Source organism: Poecilia mexicana, unplaced genomic scaffold, assembly GCF_051168715.1.
Source record: "Poecilia mexicana isolate PSO_F unplaced genomic scaffold, ASM5116871v1 scaffold_10, whole genome shotgun sequence".
Lineage (NCBI taxonomy): Eukaryota > Metazoa > Chordata > Actinopteri > Cyprinodontiformes > Poeciliidae > Poecilia > Poecilia mexicana.
The window spans coordinates 6,823,373-6,834,533 of record NW_028263379.1 but is presented as its reverse complement, the minus strand read 5'-3'; the positions used below and the strand labels follow the sequence as shown (position 1 = coordinate 6,834,533).

General features: G+C 36.8%; 1 long non-coding RNA gene across 1 annotated transcript; it reads right to left on the bottom strand.

Moving 5' to 3' along the window:
* Positions 1–559: 559 nt before the first annotated feature.
* LOC148156701 (uncharacterized) lies at positions 560–3,601 on the bottom strand. Its single transcript, XR_015764358.1, has 4 exons — positions 2,855–3,601; positions 1,374–1,427; positions 1,036–1,290; positions 560–788 (listed from the first exon to the last, which is right to left on the bottom strand). It is a non-coding gene; the product is annotated as an uncharacterized LOC148156701 (long non-coding RNA).
* Positions 3,602–11,161: the final 7,560 nt, after the last annotated feature.

Sequence of the window (11,161 nt, the reverse complement as noted above, 5' to 3'; positions counted from 1 at the left end):
AACATGTTATCTTAAAAAGCTCAAGAAATGTCAACTTTGAACAACCACACCCTTTTAAATCAAATTAAAAATCTACAAAAAGAAATGAAGTTGAGTGCTTAGAGGAGAATAAATTAATTTAAATCACCTCTGAATCCATGAGTCTATTTTCTGCATAGAGGAAACTTCTTGACCCATTGCAAAGTTTTTTTCTAGTAACCGCTTAATAAGTCTAAATAATAATTAATTCTATGCCATTCCAATTTATTACATTTAACTTCAGTTATAGTTATGTTGATTTATTTCATTGTGTGCTTTACTGGCATCTTATCTGGCATCTGCTTTAATTTATTCCATTTCTGTGGCTTCCATAGAAATATAATTACTGAGAAAAATATTTATGTTTCAATTTATTCTCTTGACAATTTTAATGTATGGGCTTTTAAATTTAATATGCAAGATTCTAGCTTTCAGTGATAAAACACAAAGAACATGTGAGCTGCAGCAAGCCCCAAAGAAATGAATTGTGATGCAAGTTTTGTCGTGGGTAGGATACAAATGGAGCTTATCAGACAAAGGATTCTGACTGATAAAACAAGATTTTATGTTCATTTCGTGGTTCTTTACAGAGTCAGAAACAATAACAAAGATAACACCAGCTAGAGATTGATGTATGACATTTACAGGAAAAAAAATCACAACAGCTTTGATGACTGAGGTGTGCTTTACATCGCGGTCTGGCTCCGAGGTTGCTGCATTAATGTCTGTCAGATATCCTCATGACTCCAGATGCAGGGACAAAGTATTATCTACAGGAAACAGAGGCATGGATAGAGCTAATGTGACAAACATTACACAGGTTTACTCAGTTTTCTTCAAGGTTATGTGCAGCAATGGCATAATTAATTTGAATAAGCTCTGATGGACGTATTTACTCTACCTGAGCAGAAAACGGAAAAAAAACAATACACAAAAACAACAGACTGAGAAAGCAAACAACCAGCTGGCAAAGGCGGTGGAAGAATTATCAGCTGAAAAGGCAGGTACACTGATCACCTCTGGGTGTCCTGTGGTGTCTGGCAACGAGCCTTTGGGTCCTCAGGGTTGCCAGGTGGGGCCTCCGTCAGTCTGGTTTGCTCTGCTGCATCCTGCAGATGCATAATCAGTTTGGGATCTTGGGACTTTTGAGTCAACGCCTTGGGCTTTGTTGTTGTGCAGCTTCAGCTGACTTTGGCCAGCTTTTGTGGTGTGGGCTGCAAACCTGATGCTGCTGCAGGAGGCTGGCTGATGCTATTTGGAGATCTCCTTGATCTTTAACAAGGTAGAGTGTGTTAGGCAAACATCCACATGACTGCCAGCTGGACAGTGCATTGTAATGAGAGGATCAGCTTCACCTGTCAATGGTCTTGATGTGTGTGCACGGCTGATTCGTGTATTTCTCTCTGCAGCTAAAGGACAAAGGGGAAAAAAACAGACCAAAATAAAGTTAGATTGTAAAAAATTCTTTATTTTTGGCAGATCTGACTGGCTGTTCTTCAGCTTCAGTCCAGATTGTCTGTGTTAGACAGATTCTAAGTTCTGGAGACACGCTGGAGTGGCAGCTGGGTGGAGAACACAGAAGGGAGGAGATGAGGGGAAAAATAGACCGAGAGCGCATTGGTGCCTTGCTTACAGCACAGTGATCTTCAAAGACATGTTGACATTTTATTAATGTTATCTGTTTGTGCAAGGACATCAAAACAACATGCATAGATTAACCCGCCTCCTCACCCAAAACCATCAAAAGCTTAATATGGGTTTATTGTACAAAGTATATGTTATTGTTTCTCTAGTTGTTGCACACTAAACTAAACATGAATGACATGATTGGATGAATTGCAAATTAATTGATTTTTTAAAAAGTACTTCTATTTTTTTCTTGGGGAAATAACTGGAAAGAAATTGAAAAGCTTCTGTTTGTGAAATCAAACACATTTTCAATACTTAAAAAATATATCATTACCTTATTTTTGCATTCTACAGCCTTTATTGCAAGCTTAGAAATGGGCTACAGCGATCAGAGCTTAGTCACACACTGACATGTCACTGCACCAGATATCAGCCACGTTCATCAGAATAATGATGCACCATCACAAACATGAATATTACATGTTCCAAATGTGAAAAACATGCACATTTCAGATTGCAGCTCATGTTAATTAACAGTCTACATGTTATTCAGTCTCTAACACAGCAGCCTCAAATGTGAGAAAGAGAAGAAAGGATTTTCTAGTAGCAATCCCCAGGTTCTAACAGATGAAATCTCAAAGCAACCCCAGAACTGGAGGGGAAATGTCATAAATAAGTAGATGTTTTTAATGCACTCATCTATTAGGATGCTTAGAAAATCAGGCTTTGCTGAAGTGATCAAAGAGCCAAATAAAAATGGTCTGTTTATTGTTTTAGTCATTAGATAATAAGAAGCTTTTCTCAAATTAAAAACGTCTGACAGGAGGAATGAGGTCAGGATGGCATTTCTAAATTACAAAGTGAAGCTGCAGATTCTAACAGTCAGTGGAATTGCACTTCCCTTGAACTGAATTATTTATTGAAAATAAAAAAAAGACAGAAATTAAAGTTAAAGATGTAATTCTAAAATTACTACAAGTACTCCTTACAGATATACTGTAATAACATATAAAATAAAACTAGAATTTCCAAGAAAAACTTGTCTGTGACTACATCCATTTAATACAACCCCGTAATGAACGAAAGAACAGATTACATTTTACTCTTTTTCTTCTCCAGAGTCAAATTTACTTCCAGCAGTTGGTATTTTTTTCCAACTTTCACTCAAAGTGCTTTGCACAAACTATAGCTATGGAAATGTGAATACCTGTCCAGTTGTTTATGCTTCCAGACTTTTGTAATCGGAGGTGACAGCGAAGCGTCATCATAATGTTGTGGGCTGGTTTTGCTCCATAAGGAACTGGTGGTCTTCATAAACTAGATGGCATCACGAGGAAAGAACATTAAGTCAAAATATTGAAGAAACATCTAAAGACAAAGTGCTTACAAAGTAGCTTAAGGACAACACATCACAAAGCCCTGATCTCAATCCTATAGAGAAATCATTTTAGTCAAAAGAAGATGGGTCTGATTTAACTTCAGGTATTGAAAAAATATTTATGTGTCATTTTACTCAGTGTATGTAAACTACTGTAACCATCAGAAAGATGCTGTTTATCTGAAAGGAAAGGCTTGGGCCAGAAGTCCTTTTTACAAGATGTTTTGGAATCAGGAAATTCAAAACACATACTGTTCTTTAGTTAAACAGAAATAATATTTGAGATTTTTATTAAATGCTTTTTGAAAAGGCTGCCTCAGTCTTTTGTTAGCGTCATTTATGGACAAGGATTAGAATAAAGCAACCACAGAATCAAAACTGAATTAAAACTTTCTCACTAACCTTTTGCTTCTACACTATTGCTGCTAGTTGAAAAAACACATTGTTTGAAAGAATCTATTTAAATATGCCATTATCAGCACAGAAACAACACGGTTTTCAGACGTCTACCGTATTATTCTTTAAAATGTCATATTTTAATAAAAGAAACTTCTTGAAAATAGCCAGGTAAATCAATCATCTGCTCCTCCTCTTTTGTCCGGTCTTACAAGAGTATCATTTGTTGCAGACGAGAGCCCACCTCAACAGCAAAGCAAAATTAAGTCCATGCTGTAGAGCAAGAGCTGCCATGTTCACTTGCTTTGCATAATGAGATGTGATCACGATATGGACAGAATGCAAGCACACATAAATCATAGCTGAAATTAGAAAGTCGTGATTAGATTGTTCAAAAGCCAAGCAGCGTATTGAGATATATTGACCAGAAGTACAAAATGAAAATCAGGCCTCATGGGCCATGTAGATAATCTCATGTCAAATAAAAGGAAATAACCTCATCAACTTAAAAGAAATGCAAAAAATAAATAACTTCAACTGAAAGATGGAGTCAATCCGGTGTGTGAGGGTTTACACAGTAATGACTCGTTTGAAGAGTTTCTGCCAGGTTTCAGAGCCCATCATAACTGGATCAGCTCTGCTGAAAGTCTCTAATGACATTCTCATGGCCCCAGATAATAGACTTGTGTCTGTTCTGGTTTTGTTAGATCTCAGTGCTGGTTCTGATCCAGACAATCACAATGTTCTCACACAAGGCTTGAACATGCTGTAGGTATCAAAGCAGCAGTGATGGGCTGGTTTAAATCAGATTTTTGTCCTACGGATTCCAGATTGTTTGTGTAAATGATAAATCTTCTTCACACTCCAGGGTTACTTATGGAGTTCCACAGGGTTCAGTGTTTGAGCCAATTATACTTCCAGTTGGTAAAATCATCAAATAGCATGGGATACATTTCCACTGTTATGTTGATGATACTCAGCTCCATTTATCCATAAATCCAATCAGTTCAGCATGTCTTGAAGACATTAGAACCAGGATGGATTTTAATTAAATTTCCTGCTTTTAAATTCTGACACGACAGAAGTTGTTGTCCTTGGACCATCCCATTAAATTTACCTCTGATAATAAAGCAACGAACCTCTGTGTTATTTTTGATCAGGACATATAATTTAAATCCTATATTAAATAGGTTTGAGTATGAAGTTCTCCAGAATTTCTGACAAACTGCTACTTTCACTATAGACTATGAAAAACCCAGTGAACCGTCACCAGAAGATGGCATGGCACCCCAAACCGTCACTGACTGTGGAAACGGCACAATGGACAAAACCCAAATGGATTCTACGCCTCTCTACTCTTCCTTGAGTTTTTGGACCTTGATTCTGAGTGAAATAAAAACTTTATTTTCATTGTTTCCAGTGACTCTTGATGCCCTGCCTCCAGCCTCAGTCCACTCCTTGTGAAGCTCCTTTGACTCATCTGTCCTGATAGCAGTCTTCTCCATGGTCCTTACTGACCCTGCTGAGAGGATGTGACAACATGAGTTTCCAAAATGTCACTTTTTCACAATATTCTAACCTTGTGTGATAAATAATTTTAGGTTTTCATTATCTGTAAATCTAAATAATTCAGATTACACAAAAGAGAGGCTTGAAATATTTCACTCTATATTTTTTTAAGGATGTGGCTATATTTTGGTTCTGAAGACAAACACAGCTACACTCTTACTGTCCAAATGGGCTCCCGTAGCCCGATGTTTTATTGATGCAAAGATCTTTGTGTAGCAAAGAACCAGCCTGTAAACTTAAGAAATACTGAAACATCAGTTGTTTTCCATATTCTATAGCAGTTAATTTAGATTCTCAACTGTGACATTTGTCAGATGTGAATATTCTTTCTTTAAAATCCTCCTGCCAGAGGATATAGTTGCATTAAAATATCATATTCAAAGCTTTTTCTAATGTTCAAAGTTTTTTTTTCCACCAATGAGCTCTCATTTTCAGACTGGCATTAAATGTGGACTATGTTTCTTTATGTCAAAGAAATTGTTTTATGCTTTTCATCCCACTGAGGCAGATTTCACTTCCTTCAGGGAACAATACTTTGCTGTGGAGTACATCAAAAGGAGAAGACACTTGGACGTATGTGCAAAAGGCATTTGATCAGTGGTGGTCCACTTTTTTGCTTTCATCAAATGGAGGAAATGTTTTGGTAGCAGATGCAAGACTGAAAGGCAATCATAAAGATGTCCTTCAGAAATACAATTTACAGAAATAACATCCTAATTACCAAGCATCATGCAAACTTAGTTTAAGTACTATCTGTCTAATTAGAATACATATTCAAAATTCAATATGCTCGGCACAGATTGTGTTTTGCATGAAATCTGGACGGAAGGAGGATGTGATAATTTGACAATAACAAACACAAATAAAAATGGAGGTGGTCGAGAATCAGGGTGGGTTTTGTTCTTTTTGGATTGTAATTTGTGATATGTGAGCTGTTTGTAGCTTGACCTCCACACCAGAGACAAAAGCTTAGCTTCAGAGGGCCATGACTGCTTCTTTATGATTGTGTTCATTACGAGTGACTCAGAAAATAATAATATTTGAGGCATAATTCTGTGGAGGAAAACAGTTCAAGAGCAAAGCATGCTGAAAATATTCACCAGTGCAGGAATGAATCAGTTTTCTGATGCAGATTAACAGCAGCACTTTTTATTGATTTTTAAAAGTTGTAACTTTAAAACAGACTCTTTGTCAAATAATCATTTCTGAGTCTTACTTTAACATGACCAGTTAACATGACAAGTTAAAGTAAGATCATTAAAGTAAAATAATTAAAAATAATGGGAATTAGCATGCTTATATTTGTGCAAATAGTGCTGTATTGATGTATTTAAAATAAATATAGACTTTAAAATGCAGGGACTTTGTTAATGATGACTTTGACACTGCAAACATTCTGGACAGTGTTTTTCCAAAAGTGTTTCATTTTTCTTTGCTCCAGAAACTCCACTGTGGCAAAGCAGAGCTCTCCTTGAAAAGAAAAGAAAGAAAATGCTCCACATATTTCCTGAACTTCTCCAAAACAACCTTCTCAGCTTATAAGAAAGTGGTAGAAAAGAGAGAGACCCTGATAATTTTCCATGGAAGGTGATGTTTCGTATTGTTCATTTAACATGATTACAATTTCTTAACATAAAGCTTCTTAGTGGGATATTACAAAATTATTTTTATTTATTTAGACACTGATGTGAAAGAAACAACTGTTTTAATTTCAGTTCTGTGGAAGACCTGGCATCATTTCCAAGATGGCGGTGTGTCCTTCAGGTGATTATTCTGCCTTCACTCGCTAGCTTTGCAAATAGCTAACAGTTGCTCCAATAAACACCCGTAAGTACCTTGCTGGTTGATTTTTACTGACGTGGAAACTGTAAAACTGCTACATATAAACAAATAAAAATTATTAGAATAAATCACATAAACACAAGGTAATATGCCAAAAATAGGCATATAATCAACTTAGACTAAGTGCAGACAAAAAAACAACAACCCTCATACAACTAAGGTTTAGAATGATGCTAATTTGCATTGGAAATACTAAAGGGACGCTAACTAGCGCTAATTCGTGTCTTGTGTTTCTCCGATTTTCAGACCTACATAATTTAAAGTACCTCATATGAGCGTCTAACACAACACACCTTATAGAAACACAAAACTCACAGGTAGACGTTCCCAGGTAGTCAGGAAGGCATGGGAAAGTTTATAACTGCAGAAACTTGGTTATTTATGGATATTTATGTCTATGGCTTACATCCTCATTCTCAGGAAGTTACCCAAACTACGGAAGCCTTGTAGGACAAACTGTACCTCAAACTATAACTCTCAGTGGTAGTACAGGGTAATATGTCATTATTATGTTCAAAAACTGGTGGTAGTGTTTTATATCTCAATAATGTGTCTGTTTTATTGTATAATTTTGTAGTATGAACTGAAATTTAAGTTAGCTGTTGTGAAGTGTGAGATACAACTGCTAAAGTATTTGCCTAAATTTTTTTTTAAACACCAAAGTACATAATGAATACATATTGTTGTAGAAAGCATCATTAACATTTTCCACCTTGCTGCTTCCTATTTAACATACTAAAAGCAAGGAAAAACCTAATGTGGTCATGTTTTTTCTTCTACCATTAAAGTCAGATGTAATGTGTTTGTTAATTGTCTCTTCCTTATTTATTTAAGAATCTATTTGGCTTAAATTTAAAATCAATTCCTCTGGAAATTCCAATTACTTCCTATAATTAGTTAGTAAAAACAACCAGCATCTCATTAGTCAAGATGGCAGGTCTTTACCAGCATTTGGAATCAGATTTTAGACACAGAGTTTTCCTTTCTCAAAGTGCTGGCAAGGGTGAACAACAGTACAAGAGCTACCTCAGTTCAGATAGTATAAATGTAAAAATATTTCATAGAGAGGTGGATGTCATATGCTTCTGTTTGAGATGGAGTCCCTGGGAGAGGACACTAGGAGCCCTCACAGAGCAAATGCGATGAATGCAAAAGTTGGCATTCTAATCTCAAATTGTGCACAACACTGTGCAGTTTAATGGATAATGGGATACGAAACTGGTCACACATCACATCTGTGTGAACGCGTTCCTGCTGACGCGCCCCATACAATGTGTCACAATCCATTACTGTTCCCGGCACACACCAGACACACTCTGTGATTGTTCTTCCTGCCACTCTTTTGCTGGTGCCGAAAAAGAAAAGGCTTGCTCAATCACACGTAGAAATGGAGTGCACACACACACACACATGCACGCACGCACGCACGCACGCACGCACACACACACACACACACACACACCCACACACACACACACACACACACACACACACACACACATGACTCATAACTAATTGTGTTCAGAACAACTCACACACAAACTCCAGACTAAGCACTAACATGCTATCGTCCTCAGAGACAAACACTTTCTCCTCTTTCTGATTTTGCATGCAGGGCATTAATTGCCTGCATGATCAATTACAGACATCTCAGCTATGCCCATGTGACATATATTGTTTATAAGCACAGATGCGGCTCCATAATCTCTGGTTTTGCATGGGAAACAGGAAGGGAGGGCTTCTTCGTACTTGCCTTAATGAGTCATTCTAACTTTTTTTTTTTTTTTTTTTTTTTTTGCAAAAGCACCACAGTCTGACATCGATGCTGAGTGAGACCTATGATTATTTTTGGTGAGGTGACTCAGGCAGTAATTTTGCTCGTGTGACACGTATGATATGTTTTCTGGCATTTCTAAAATGTATGAGAAGGATTACTGTTAAGATCCCAGGTTGTCTAGTTGTTTTGTAGTTTAATTTGATTCTGGTTTCTTATTTTGATGAATTTAGTCTTGTTCCTGTTTTTCTTTAGTTCAGTCCTTCCTTAATGATTCCAGTTTATTTGTTGTGTCTAGTTATTCTCTGGTTTGTTTTACTGTTATTTTCATTTTCTAGTCCCCTCTGTACCGTCCCTTGTGCCCTCTGCCACTTTTTCTTGTTCTCTCCCTTTCCTCAGTCTGCTTTATGCTCTCCTCCTCTCACACCTGCAGTCAATTAGCTAATCAGCCAAGCTTCATTGTTTCAGCGTTGAACATCCCAGTACTTCAGCACCTCTTTCTCAGTCACTCCTTGCTGGTTCCTACTGTCAACTCCTGCTGTCATTTTCCCCTTTGGATTTCTGGTTTTGTTTTGACTTTGGCTCCTTATGTTCCCTGTGGTTTTGTTTTTTCCTCTTTTTTTATCAAATCATTCTTTACCAACAAGCTGTCTCTGTCTCTCTGTGTTTGGGTTTTTCTTAAACCAACCTACACCATGACAGTTACTCTCTAATGGTGTCTCTTTCACATACATTTCCCAGCTTATCTTAAACTAATCTGAAGCTGGATGTTCATAACGGTAACAAGTTATTTTCAATGAAATAGAATATGAAAACTGGTATTTTTTCAGTAAGGTCAAGTTTCAGAGATTGGTTTACCTGAAAATATTGACCAAAGCTAAAAACACATAAAGACTTTCTTTAACCTATGAACACAGCCAATGTCTCATGATTTTAAAGCTCTAACCACACTTCTGGCTACCATCGTTATCTCATGTTATTATTTATATTTGAACATTTGCTAAGGTCCTTATCGAGAACTTTTTTCTTCACATTGTCCAACACAACTCATTCTGCAAAATATACAATAAAAAGCATTCCCCAGTGACAATGGTGACAAACAAATTTAGCATAGTAGTTTAAGCTACAACAATGATGAAATCTTCACACATACAGATACAAACAGTGCTGCCTTGTTTCTCACTCACAGACCAAAGTCATTTCTCTTACAGCAGCAGAAATAGACAGAGGAGAAACCATGCAGTGTTGTATCATTAGTCAACATGACTGAATAGATGAAGAAAGAAACTGTGGCTGTCACACCAGCCCCTGATTGGGCACACAACATGCTGCCCATGGGAATAGAACATTTTTCCAAGCTGTCCTTGTGGAAAAATTCTTTCAGGGCATCAAAAGTTCAACTCTGCAGAAAGAAAAGAAACATTATGACCACTGTCTGTCCTCATTGTTTACTAACTTATAATCCTTCCACTAGGGGGTGTCGTTTCTGGGAATTTGAGGGTATTGTGAATCTGAAAATGCTACCCCAATAAAACAACAGCAATTTAACAAATCCTGGTGTAAATGTGTAAGATGAAAAGTATTTTTTAAAACCCTAATTATTTTTCTACAGTAACACAACATATACTTCAGAGTTATGAGTTACCATCAGCAACAATAAGAACTGGTTAATTTGAGAAGAAGAGCAAAGCCTACCTTTACCTGCACTGGTCTGACTTGACAGCAACCAAGAATGAGGTGCAAAGTGGTTTAAAACAACTGACTGCAAGGTGAATTTAACTGCTACATCAAAAAGTGACAAGGAGCACAGAAGATAAAAAATGTAAGGCTGAAAACATGATGAACACCATGGTAAGAAACACACTCTTACTGCAAATGTATGCTTTCTTTTGATATTTTTATGTAACATTTTTGACATAATAAAAGGAATAACAACTGTTTTCATTTTTTTCCCAGAACATATTCCAGACAGATTTAAATAAAACTTTCTGATAAATGGATTTTTAAAAGTCAGATAAGTGTGATCTGATTTAACCTCGTTGTATATAAATGGACCTCCACATTTCTGTTTCTGTTTTGCTTACTTTTATGCAACATCACTCAGTTTACTGGACGGTTTGATGGTCCTCCATATTGTAGACTCCCTGCAGAGGTTCAGCAGACCCTGAATGACTTCATAATACTTGCATCCTCAGCATCCATTCAGGTGTTTGAAGCTATTTGGCTTGTTGCTGTATTTCATGCAACATTTTGTTTCCAGGTCTTACTGTCATTGGAAGGAGGTACTGGCAGATGTTTTATCCAGCAGTGATTTTTGTTATGGTGTCAGCTATGCAAGTTTTGGTTCCTCTCTGTGCTTCTTGTTAGATTTTTGACATTTTTCTCCTTTTTGTTGTGTTTTTTCCATCTTCTTGTGGTTCTTTTGTGATGTCTGAGAACTGAGCTATGACTTTATAGTTCTCCCTTCTCTTTGTCAGTTGCCTATTCTACTTTCTTTGTTTGTTTCTCTGATAAAATTCCTCAGATTCTGACCTGCTTATCCTCTGTTTGCTCTT